Consider the following 13,086-nt stretch of genomic DNA (forward strand, 5'->3'; position numbering starts at 1 on the left):
GTATGCCAGGCACAGTTTAATCCCTATGAGGGAGGCAAGGTCAGTGTAATTGTCTCCACCTGAAAAAGGAAAGCGTGTGTATGGAGAGGTTAGTGGATTTGTTTCATGTCACGCTGTTGGTAGTGTTTCAGGCGGGGCTGGAGTTCAGCTCTTTTGCCTTCGACGCCAAGCTTTTCTAACTTTATCCTGCCTTGTGCCTGGCACAGTGGGCCCGGCCAGAGGCAGGGTAAGTGGGTATCAGGGATGCTCCCTCAAGGGAACATAAAACATACAAAAGAAGGTGAGGAGCCACCGAGCGCTACGGGAGAGCCGGAAATCAAAGTCCAGGAGAAAAGCAGGGTTTGGGGAGGGGGCAGATGGGTGTCAGCAGCCCAGTGGGGAATGGTCACAAGGTGCCCCTGAGGACTTTTACACACAGCCTGGCCAGCCTCAGTGGGCTTCCTGTGCGAGCGGCAGCTCTGGTTCTGGGGCACGTCCAGCCTGGAGCTGGGCTCTTGCCCTGCACGGGTGCTTTGTTTTCCTGGAGATGTTTCTCTTGAAAGGCTTTCTCCCGTGTTGGTCATGATAACATAGGCTGGCACCATTATAAATCGGTGAAGTTTGCCGTTACAGGTCAGCACGCGGAAGTGCCAGAGCCCCGGACAGCTTTGGCAGGAATGGCGCTTGTAAATGAAATTGGGTGTGGGAGCGGAAAAGGCTGCAAAATGAAATAGGCTGTCCTGTGCCTATCAACGTGGCCCTCTTGACTTCTGATCATACCCACTCCCCCCAACCACCCCAGCCGTGAGGATGGGTTTGCACTGGTCTGGTCACATTTTCTCCTTAGCTCCCGTTGTGACCAACAGCACCATTTGCCAGATGGTTCAATGGGGTGAGGGGACAGCATGCAGCTGTGACATGTGACAGAGTGAAGTGAACTGACCCAATGTGGGAATTGACTGATAGCTTTCATATAAGGCTTTCAGAATCTCATTTCTCATAAACTATAGAATTAAACAAAAGGTTATGTAAACAGATCCAAACCAATTGACTTTGGAGTAAAAACCAGCATTCATTCTGGTTTCTAATCCTCATCAATCTTTTAGACAGATGTCTGGGGTTAGGGGTTCAGATGAAGACTTAGTTTGAAAATGACAAGGCCCTCCTGTGGACTCCGGGAGCACTTGGGTACCTATCAGTTGCTAGCTCCTGAGAATATACTGTCGGCCCTGAGCAGGCAACTTTAAATGTCAAGAGGTTCGGGAATAAAGGGCTGAATATCCCCTAAGTCAGAGTCTCCAAATCTCAAGATCCTCAATACGATTGATCTTGATCTTCAGCGCCTCCGCTGAAGAAAATACTGGCTTTAAAGAGCTCCTTGAATTTCTTGAAGTATGAAATTCCTCTCCAGGTTGAAAGTTCTTTTCCATTTCTGTGCTTCAAACCTATGGAAATATAGGAATCAAAGCTAAACATGCTGTCACACAGAAAGTTCAAGTTCTACATTTCGCTGCAGGTGAGGACTCTGCTTTCCAGTTACCTCTGGTCTCTTCCTAGCCACACTCCTACTATTGGGGCTACCAAAGCGATCGGTGCCATCTTTATGTTCTCTGTGGTGTCACCATCTGTCCTGCCCTCTTCCTCGTCCTCATCACCCTCCTCTGCTCACCCCTGACTTTCGGGGGTATGGACTGTAGCTGAAACTCACTTGTCCTTCCATTGCCGTGAAGGCTTTTCCTCTTTCTTTTCTCTCTATTGTCTCTGAATCTAGCCGGATTTATACGGTAAGGCTCCCACCTGCTTCCGATGGCAGAACGACCTTGGAATCTTTCGCTGGGGGAGTACGGCTCTCGTGCCTTCTAGCTAGTAATTAGTGTCAGATGATGTAAACTGCACAGGTTACAAATACAGCTAGGAAAGGTGAGACATGCCTTTTGGTTGAAAATGTTCACATAATTGGAAAACTTGAAAGGTGATCCCTTACCTGCATGCATACATATATATACATAGATAGGTAGATATGTATATGTCATGTATCCATGTATCAATACATATACATATATATACATCTACATATATAATTTCTAATAGGATATGGATGGGGTGAACTCCTCCTCATTCTTCCATTTGGAGCGGAGTTTCTTCACACTGCAGTATTCGTTTTGATAACCGTGCAGAGACAGATGGCATTTTGTCCGCCTTCCAGAACAGAGGACTAGTTTGCTGAGCGATCGCTAGTATAATGAGAAGCCGTGTAAGTTGAAGCTGAGGTAAAACCGGAGCATCTGTCAGTACTCGTGAGCCAGATTGGAGATGCTGCAGACAAACTAATATTTCAACAAAAAGTTGAAGCGAGTATAGATTTGTGACCAAAATGATTGCATTTGATAACAATGCCATAGCAGATGTCCTAGAGTTCATGCTTGGTTTTTATTACTGCTCTGTGAGTGTTTTTGGAAGCGAGACCTACCAGCACAGCTTGTATGGAGCATGTTCGTTATAAAATTTTATTTTACAGAAAACAATGAGATGGAAAATTTGTAGCTAATTTGGTACTTTCCTACTCTATCATGTTTCTTTACTTATTATTTGGGGAAAGATTCTATTCTTGTTTGATTTATGTTGGCACTTTCTGGCCTAATAAAAGAACATCATGTTAATTTGAAATAGGGAATGAGAACTCTGAGTTAATGTTCATGATCTAATATTAAGTTTTCAGTATGGACCATGGGAAGAAGCAGTTCAACCTATTCAGTGCCCTCCTTTTCATCCATCTAGCCTTATGTTTTTTGCTACCTGAGGGTAAATTTTGAAAAGCCTTTCTTTAGGATCCCTGATTAAAAAAGAAACCAGAGAGATATGATTTGCCCACCAACATCTTTTGTCTACACTTAAGTGACTAGTTGATATTTCCTCAAAAAGAGCAATTGTTTTAGATTCAGATGACTTAAGGTCTTTACATGTGGTGAAAAATGTGTTTTTAAGTGCGCATAATGCCTTTCTGGCCTGAGCGCTACATAAGGCAGCGTTAACGTGACTCAGTGTTGGAAAGTCACTTGCTCAGAACCCAGCTCCCATGACATGTACGTTATATGAAGAACAATTATTCAGGGTTTCAGCAGAATGGGAAATAGCTATATAACCTGATTGCCTTATAACAGATTCCTTATTGGGAGACAGCAATTATTTTCAAAGGTTGCTGAATGTTAATAAAAGGTTACATGTGGTAGTGAAAATGTTATAGCATCGAGTTTACAGATGGTAAGATAGTCCAATTACATACAAGAATATTTCTTATTACAGGGGCTGTTAGGACCATTTCTGTGCCAGACCTTTTAAGTGAACGGTATTCACGGACGAGTGTTTTCTGTCTCCCAACAACTCAATGGCTCTTGGGAAACATGTGGTTTAATTTCTGGCACTCCTCTTTTTGCTTCCCTTTGAGATCTTAATTTGGATTGTTTTCTTTCCTAGCAGATTGTGGTGTTGGAGTCTTAGGGTTACAGTGACCCAGTAGCATGGTTTTGGGTTTGCCCGAAAGGGTGGATCTGCAGTTTTAACAGTGTGGTTTTAACACCACACTCCTGGCAAATCTCAGTTTGAATTGGAAATGTTATGATATAGTGACATACTAGTGTGTTAAAATAGATATGTGTGTAATTAAATAAACATATCTAAGCTAAAAGAAGAAAAATAACCCATTCAATGTGACTCTTACCTACCTAAAACCAAGTTTACTTGTCTGTTGTCCTTATATTGCCTGCTTTCTCGGAGCAATTTCATTAGACAATTTTTTTTTTAATTTTTAAAGAGGATTGAATTTTATATATTTTCAACACTGAATATATTATAAATAATTATAGATAAATGTGGTGTTAGGAAAGGCATGCCCAAGATATTAGGCTTCTGGGATGTTTAGACTATTTTCATTTGTTTTTTGAAAATATTGAGACTTGCACTGCAGAAAACTTTGGTGTAGTTTGAACTGTCATCACAGAATTTCCTTCTGCTCGCCCTAGATCCAATCCAATCACTTGCTTCTGTAGAAACCTTCAAAGGCCCAGGAAGAAACTTAATCCAGGAGGAGAAACACCTTTATATGGCATTCAAGGTCTTTCACATCTGCCCCCTACCTTCCTAGTTGGCCTTGACCCCCAGCACTCCTCGCCACCCCACACCCACACATCACACACTGAGCTCCGACCCTTAAATTCCAAGTCACATTAAGGCTTCCTCATGCTTCCTCACCTTGGCACATGCCTGTAGCCTCTGAGTACATTGTCCTCTCTATTACCACCCTCTGTTCCCTTCTTTAATTTTCCTATCAGACATGACATGCATATTCTGGCACTGAAATTCTTGAAATTGTCAAATAGGTATCCTATAATAACTTGTGTGAGCAATCCTATAAGCTCAGGGTACAACTATCCCTATACCTCTCACTTTTTCCAATTAATTGCTCAAGCTCCAACCTGCTCGTTAGCAGGAAATGAAATGTCTCCCTCTAGATACCTCTCCTCCACCCCCTCCAAATGTCTAGGAACTCTAGGGTTTCCCACAGTTCAGCGAAGATGGGCCTCCTGGTTTCTACACCCAAATAAAGGGGAAACTGAAATCCAAGTTCACTCTTGCTATGGCCATACGGGGATGCTTTGGAAAATGGGCAGTGTCCAAAAGTTTCAAGATGATTTTTCTTGCACCTCTCACACTGGAAGAAAGAAAAACACATGTTTGATTTCTGTGGGTCATCCCTCTACCCTAGAATTTTGTGAAAAAGGGAATTCTGATGACAAAATATTTGTACTTAATAACAAACAAGACCTTACATTTGAATAACTCTTTCAAAATACATTCGTATGATGTCAGCAGAGCAGATCTAGTTGCCCCTCGGTAGAGATGAAAAAATTGAGGCTCAGAAAAGTTCAAAGTTAATGAACATGTTTAAGTTTGCGAAGTCAGCTAATCATGGATTTGGGGCCAGAACCTGTTTTTGACTCTGTCTCTCCTTTAAGGTGCTGCTTTTATACTGTGGATCTCCTTTGTTTTGGCCTCTGGCTCCTGGCTCTGCCCTTCCATCCAGGATTGGGCCCATACAATGGGGCTCTCTATGCTTTGGCCTACCTGAAAGAGGCACCCCGTCTGGCCAGTCCCTCAGGATCCAATCCTGACCACTGGGCCCAGAGCAAGGCAGAGAGGGAAGTTTAGATCACTTTCAGACCAAACTTCTTCCTCCTCTATGACTTTTCATGCTATGATCAAATAAGCATCATTTTTCTCTGTCCTACTTTTATTCTAATTGTTTATCTTAACCTGAGATAAGAAAGTAAATTGTTTTCCTGTTACACCTACCCATATGTGAGTGTGCTACTAGGAACCATTCTGACTCTTCTATGACCATGTGGACAATTGTTGTGCTCAGGAACTCACCTTTAGAGTGGCTTTTGCCATTGGGCCATTTATTAAGCAGAATCCGCTAATTAAAAATAGGAAATCAAAGGACAGTTTGGGGGAGAAGTTGCCTCCAGGTTGGGAAGAGGGCAGACTGTACTGAATATATACTCTCTCAGGGTCAGCACACAGGCACTGTTCCTTATGAGATAAACAAATGATGACCCAGGAAACCAAAAGCAGCCTCATTTCGTTGTCTGGTAACTTAATCTCATACCTCATGCTAAACTCAGATCCTGCAGTGTTGCTCATGCAAGACCAGGGCTAGCTTGGAAAATGGACAAAGAAAGGGCATTTAAATTCAAGATTGAAAGAAATTATTTGAATCCCCTTTTGGTCAAAATGGGCATATTCACACAAAAATATGCTTGATGAGAATAAAACGTTTACAAATCAGTGACTTGGCAGAATATCAGTTCTTCCCTCAAAGTACCTTAAAAAAAGGTAGGAAGCTCCCAGGACTGCTATGAGGGAAGTTTAACATAAAAAGGGGTAGCAATATAGAAGAGATACCCATACCCCCATTTTGATTGCAGGATACTCACAATAGCCACAATACAGAAACGATTTAAGTGACAATCGACAAATAAATGGATAGAGATGATGTTGTGTGTACACCCACACCCACACATGCACACGCACAGTGGAATGTCATTCAGCCATGAGAAGAAAAAGAATATCCTGCCATTTGCACCAACATGAATGGACCTCGAGGGCATTATGCTAGGTGAAATAAGCTAGACAGAGAAAGACAAATACTGCATGGTACCACTTAACGGTACAAACTTTCAACTATAAATTGAATGAGGTCTGAGGATCTAAGGTGAAACATGGTGACTGTAGTTGACGAGACCCTTGTATAATTGGAATTTGCTAAGACAGTAGAACTTAAATGTTCTCACCAGAAAAAAAAAGGTAAGTATATAAAGTGATGGATGTCTTCATTATACCTAGATTGGGGGAATTCTTTCACACTGTATACGTCTATCAAATCACCAAATGGACACTTTAAATATCTTCTAATTTTGTATGTCAATTATACATCAATAAAGCTGAAATTAAAAAAAATGGGTAGCTGATCCCAAAGTTATATACTAAATTTAGATGAATCTTTTTTTCAGGGGATGGTTGAGGTAACCCTGGACTGTGTACAAGTGAGAGGTCACAGCCAGCCTTGCTCCACATCACCATCCCTGAGAGTCCTTTAATACTTTAATACTGACTCATGGGGGGGGTATTAAAAGAATTTACATTACTTAGATCACCATTAGACTAAAATTCAGATGACTCATCTGCATGCTGCCGACTTCGGGTAGATTGAATCTTTTTCTTGCACCCACTATGACTTTTTTATCTTTTCACTATGTTAACTCCTATCTTTAAAACAATTTTTTAATGTTTATTTTGGAGAGAGGGAGAGAGGGAGCATGAGAGGGGGAAGGGCAGAGAGAGAAGGGGACAGAGGATCTGCAGTGGGCTCTGTGCTGACAGCAGACAGCCCAATGTGGGGCTTGAAGCCACGGACCATGAGATCATGACTGAGCTGAAGTCAGACACTTAACTGACTGAGCCACCCAGGCACCCCTGTTAACTCCTATCTTTAATGATATTTTTTTTATTGGTGTCCATTGAAACAAATTGGTCTGTTAGGTTTGGAGTAAAGACATTGAAAGTGTTTCCAACAGTGTTACACACAACACACACACACACACACACACACAGACAGACACACATATATGTTAGAAATCTGTAGATTTCTACTTCAAATACCAAGTCATAAAAATCTGTACAATTTGTGCAAATCAGTGGAGAACCATAATGTATGCATATTTTACATAAATGGTGGCACACTAAATGTTTAATTCTGTAACCTACTTTAATCATTCAAAAAACTGAACAAAAGGAAAATATGGTTGCCGACATATTTCCGTGCTTCACCCGCCCTCCACACACACACATATATCAGCATCATTTTTAGTGGCTGCGTGGTAAATAAATTAACCTGTCTCCTGTTGAGGCACATTTGGATTTTTTCCAGTTTTTCACTATTCCAAACAGTGCTCCAATAAGCATTCTTATGAATACTGGGATTTTGTTATTTTCTGATTGTCTCCTTAGGGTTGACCTTGTTCAACTTTGCTAACCTGGTGCGTGAGTGATGATATCTCACTGTAGTTCTTATTTGTGCTGTTTAGATGATTCCTGAGGTTGAATATACTTTTGTATGCTTGCGATTTGTTTTGCTTTTCTTATTCTCTCAGGTGCCCTTCACCATTTTTTTTTGTTTTAACACTTTTTTCTTTTTAAATTTTTTGGTTTGTAAAAGCCCATTGTATGTTGGGATATGTTCCTTTGTCTTACATGTGGTTGAAAATATTTTCCCCAGTTCGTCATTTTTCTTTAACCTTTGAGGTATTATTTTACTGTATGTAAGTTTTTTTTCTCTAGTTTTTATATATTCAAAATTTCCAGACTTTTAAGTTATGGTTTCTGGTTCTTGTATCATGTTAGGCATTTCTCACCCCCAAATTTTAAGAAAAACCCAACCAAATGTTCTTTTATAAACTTTATGCTATTGATTTTTTTTAAATTTTTTTTATGTTTTATTTGTTTTTTGAGAGCAAAAAAACAGAGCATGAGTGGGGGAAGGGCAGGGAGAGAGGGAGACACAGAATCTGAAGCCGGCACCAGGCTCTGAGCTGTCAGCATGGAGCCCGACGTGGGGCTGGAACTCACAGACCGTGAGATCATGACCTGAGCTGAAGTCGGATGCTTAACCGTCTAAGCTACCCAGGTGCCCCTGCTTTTTATTATTACATCTTTGTTCTGTCTAAATTGAATCTGGTATAAAGAGTCAGGTGGAATCTCAACTACTAATGAAATTTTTTATTTCATCTCATACACAAAGTTTAATGTTAGTTGGGGTTAATTTTTTTAATCTTTATTTTCCCCCAATTGCTGTCTAGTTGATCAAATACTATTTATTACATAATAATTCACCTTTTCCCAAATGATTTATCATTAGGCATATATGATAAAATTACCACATATAATGGGTTCTATTTCTAGACAGTATTTAATGAAATACTTGTATTTACTTTAGGAGGCCGTGTCACCTATTACAAAAAGCATGCATTTGAGGCCAGTCGTACTTAGGTATTTGGATCATTTTGAAGAGAACTTATCTTTTCTGAATGCCTAGTATTTGAAGTTACTTTATATACAGCTCTATCATCTCTAAGGTTTTTGATCTTTAGTTAAGCACTTCTCTGACCTTCACCTGTGACATTTGGCCCATCTACCTGTGCCCTAAGGTTTTTGTGAGTCCCAGATGAAATAATGTCAGACAGTCCCTGCTTAGTACAATAGTGCAGAACCATAAAAATGTCCATGTAAGTTGAAACCATGCAAAGTGAGACCACTAATGGGAAAAATTACAATTGTTTTGTGGCCTTTCTAGGTTTTGTCAAAACATTACAAACCCTTTTACCGTTAGTTACAAATGTATAGGGAGATGAAATAAAACTAATATTAATTTAAGGGCATCTGGGTGGCTCAGTTGGTTAAGTGTCTGACTCTCGATTTCAGTTCAGGTCATGATCAGGTTTGTGGGATCAAGCCCCATGTTGGGGTCTGTGCTTTTGGCAAGAAGCCTGCTTGGGATTCTCTCACTGCCTCTCTCTCTCTCTGCCCCTCCCCTGCTCATGCATGTGCTTTCTTTCTCTCTCAATAAATAAATAAATAAACATTAAAAAATAAATAAAACACTAGAAATGTTGAAAACTATAGTGTTTTATTTTTTTTTTAATGCATCAGGAGTAGTTTGCACAGTGATTGTCCTGTTGTGTAACTTAATATAAGGACTGGCCATAATTTTTATGCCTTGGTGAGTTGTCATACTCTTCCAAGTTTGGTTCAGTTTCCAATATTTTAACCTTTGTACTTTCAATATTGTAAAGTATCTCCAAGAGTCCCTTGAATATGAAAATTTTGCCAGTGTTCCTTCCTTTGGGGCCTCATCATCGTTTGCTCACAACCATTTTCCTCATTTATGTGGATTAGCTCACCTTCGCTGGGGTCTTCTGGTTCCATATCTAGGGTCTCTTGAATGGTGGCCAGGTCACCAGTCCCATGGGCAATAATTTCTCCCATATCTCCATTTGTGTTTGATTTGGTTTTCACTACTGCTGTTATCACTTTTTGTTTCTTTGCTTCATTATTGTCTTTGTTGGATGATTTCCTCTTTCAATGATCTGTTTTGGTAAAATGTCCCATGGGTTTATCACTGGGACACAAGGAGGCAACACAGTAACACACTTTACTTAGTGTACTTGAACCTAATAACAGATGCTCAGTGACCAATCACAGACAGACTTTGAAAGAAGTGACATAATTGATTACTAATCATGATGTACACCTGTTATATATGTAGTGCCTTATGGGCTGGAAAGCTAACAGTGAAGTTTATACTCAGTTCATATGCTACAATAACAAATTTGAACTGTGTTGCTGGGGACTTGTTCTTTAGGTAAATAAAGTATGGTAACAAAAATTTGTGCATATCAGAATTGTGTAATGTGAGGACTGCCTGTAAATTATATACCATAATGCGTGACACATAGTTGGCGCTTGTGAAAGATAAATTCTCTTTTCTCTTCTTTTTCCTTCACATGGATCTAGATAGCCCTGAAAAAACTTCAGTGTTGATTGGGGTAGTCCATGGGTTCATTATTTGAGGAAAGGAAATGGTATTGCAGTTTCAGGTGGCCAACTTCTCTTCCTTACAAGCGAGTTTGGAAAGAAATCTGAAGATATGGCTTACACCATATCGTCCAATTTCCAGATCATGCATTATTGTTGTACCCAAAATATAGCCTTTTCCTTCAGCTGCTAATGATCTCCCCCACTCCCTCTTCATGGTTTCCATCCCCAGTTTTGGGCATTAGTTATACTTTTCAGGGTGATTTTGGCTATCTATCCTGTAAGTTTTGACATGGCTTAAACATTTATGGGGCTTCACATTTGACATTTCCAGCCACTATTTATAAATATGTGAGTTTTATTTACTTATTTATTCATAAACATTTATTCATTTTTGAGAGAGAGAAAGCACAAGTAGGGCAGGGGCAGAGAGAGAGAGGGAGACAGAGGATCCAAAGCAGGCTCCATGCTGTCAGCACAGAGCCCGATGCAGGGCTTGATCTCACAAACCGTGAGATCATGACTGAGCCAAGATCAAGAGTCAGACACTTAATTGACTGAGCCACCCAGATGCCCCTAAATATGAGTTTTTAAATTAAATGTTCTTCCTCAAAAAATCAAATGTTCCCAAATCACATAGACATTGTTAATGGAACAAGTGTATTTTCTCAGTGGGAACAGACCTAGGTAGGTGAACCAACCAGAAAGTTCATTCTAGGGACAATGTTTTAAAATATCGCTAATAATGATACTGGAATTGAATTCTTGTTTTATTTTTATTTTTATTTTTATTTTTTAAATAATTTGTAGCTTAAAAATTAATGTTTATTTATTTTGGAGAGAGAGAGAGAGACAGAGCGTGAGCAGGGAAGGGCAGAGAGAGAGGGAGACACAGAGTCTGAAGCAGGCTCCAGGATCTGAGCTGTCAGCACAGAGCCCGACTCGGGGCTTGAACTCATGAACCATGAGATCATGCCCTGAGCTGAAGTCAGACACTTAACTGACTGAGCCACCCAGGTGCCCCTTTAGTTTTTGTTTTTAAAGATTTTATTCTTAAGTATTGGAACTCAGAATCCCAAGATCAAGAGTTGTGTATTCTAGTGACTGAGCCAACCAGGTGCCCCTGGACTTGAATTATTTACTGGTTCTAGGAGACTAGAACATTGACTTTATTGAGGAACCATGAAATGTGTTGTTACCTTAGGAAAGATACACAAGTGTTGCTGTGCCGCTTCTTTCCCTACAGCTCTCCATTTAGTATGTGAAATGACTCCGAAATACCAATTTTAGATATGTCAGTTATAGTTCATGGTTTATCTTCCACAGAAAGATAGACCACCATTTTGTCATTCTTTAGTGAGATGCCAATTGCTGTTAAGTTAAACTTTCTAGAAACAATAGTAGTTCTCTGGCATGACGAATCTCATGGCCATCTGTTGGGGTGGCACTGTGCCCACCCATAGGACGGTATGCCAGTTTCAACAGGGCACAGGTGCCAGCCAAACATAGGTTTAGAAGGATAGCCTGCAAGAACTCAGCAAGGAGATCCTCCAAGTGGTTAGTGATGCCAAATTAGACCCACATGCTTCATTACAAGGGATCACATCTGTTGATGCTTGTGGGCATTATATTGTCAATTAAGGCTTTCTTTTTCTGTTTCTTTATTCATTCCGACTCTGGACTGGGAGTACAGAAAATCAGGGGAAAAACTAGTCCTCGGCCAGAAGAACAATCAGTATTTCCCATGTCTTCCTCTAATGTCCGTCTTCTGCAGTCCCAAACTTTAGTCTAAATTATGTGAAAACTAGAAGGCACGTGACATTAGCTTATGAAGCACTCTGTTATTAAAGGTAACATTTAGGAAACAGCCAACCAATTCAATGTCTGATTATCAGCAACATTTTAAGAATTTATCTGCTGGAACTAGAGATTGTGATTCTAGTTAAATGTGTGTCTTATGTATTATCTGTTATTTTGTTATTGAAGGATTATTTTCAACCAAGAATGAGACAGACCATAATGAGTCATTCATTATCCAGTGTTCTCGTTCAGGTCTGGGCTGCAGTGTATGGCTTGACTCCAGAATAGTGTTATTACACCTTTGTGTGTTTCTAACTACATTCTAGGTTAGGTACATGAGGCATGAGGGAAATACAGCTATCTATGCCATATAGAAAGACAGAAAGCTGGAAACAAAGATTTTGGAGATTTAGGAGCAGAGACAGGGCTGGGGTTGGAGGTCTTGTATGACAGAGACTGTGACATGTGGTAGTAGGTAAGAACCTATTCTTGAAGCATGGGGTGGAATTTAAAATACCATGTCAGCCACTTTTCTCTCCCCCAAATGTTTGTGCACCCAGATTATAGATAAATTCGTGAAAAGCTAATAATATCATAGCTTGCCATGTAAAAGAACCTACAGGATTTTTAAATATATTCCTGACTTTTTGTGATTGCTAGCTTGCATGGCATATTTTTCTTCTCTCCCTATTTTCCCTTAGTCTCACTGCCATAATCAGAGATCAGAATTTTCATGGAAACAGCATGAAGAGATGTGGATGGTTAGGGGAAAAGGAAGAGAGTAGAATGGTAAGCACACAGGCGCTGGAGTCGCAGAGGCCTGGGTTTGAGTCCCAGCTCTGCTAATTATTAATGCTCCCCTTAATGCTGCTAACTGCTACTACCAGCAATGGGACCTTGGGCAAACCATTGGAACTCTCTGGTCCTCAGTTTTCTCATGTGTAAAAGAAAGATAATATATAAGGTACCCGGCATGTGATTGGCAGCGTTATTATTATTAATAGGGTGTAGAGTCAACAAAAGGAAAAGGTGGCAAAGAATCAGTTTTATTTTGTCAGCCTAGAGCCTAAGAGGGCCCACTGGGTACTTTCTCAGAATTCTTTTGGATCGCTGGGGTTGATTTCCTATCACATTCCCCACAGTGTCTGTCCTAAATTC

The sequence above is a fragment of the Acinonyx jubatus genome, chromosome X (genome assembly GCF_027475565.1).
Source record: "Acinonyx jubatus isolate Ajub_Pintada_27869175 chromosome X, VMU_Ajub_asm_v1.0, whole genome shotgun sequence".
In the NCBI taxonomy this organism is placed as follows: domain Eukaryota; kingdom Metazoa; phylum Chordata; class Mammalia; order Carnivora; family Felidae; genus Acinonyx; species Acinonyx jubatus.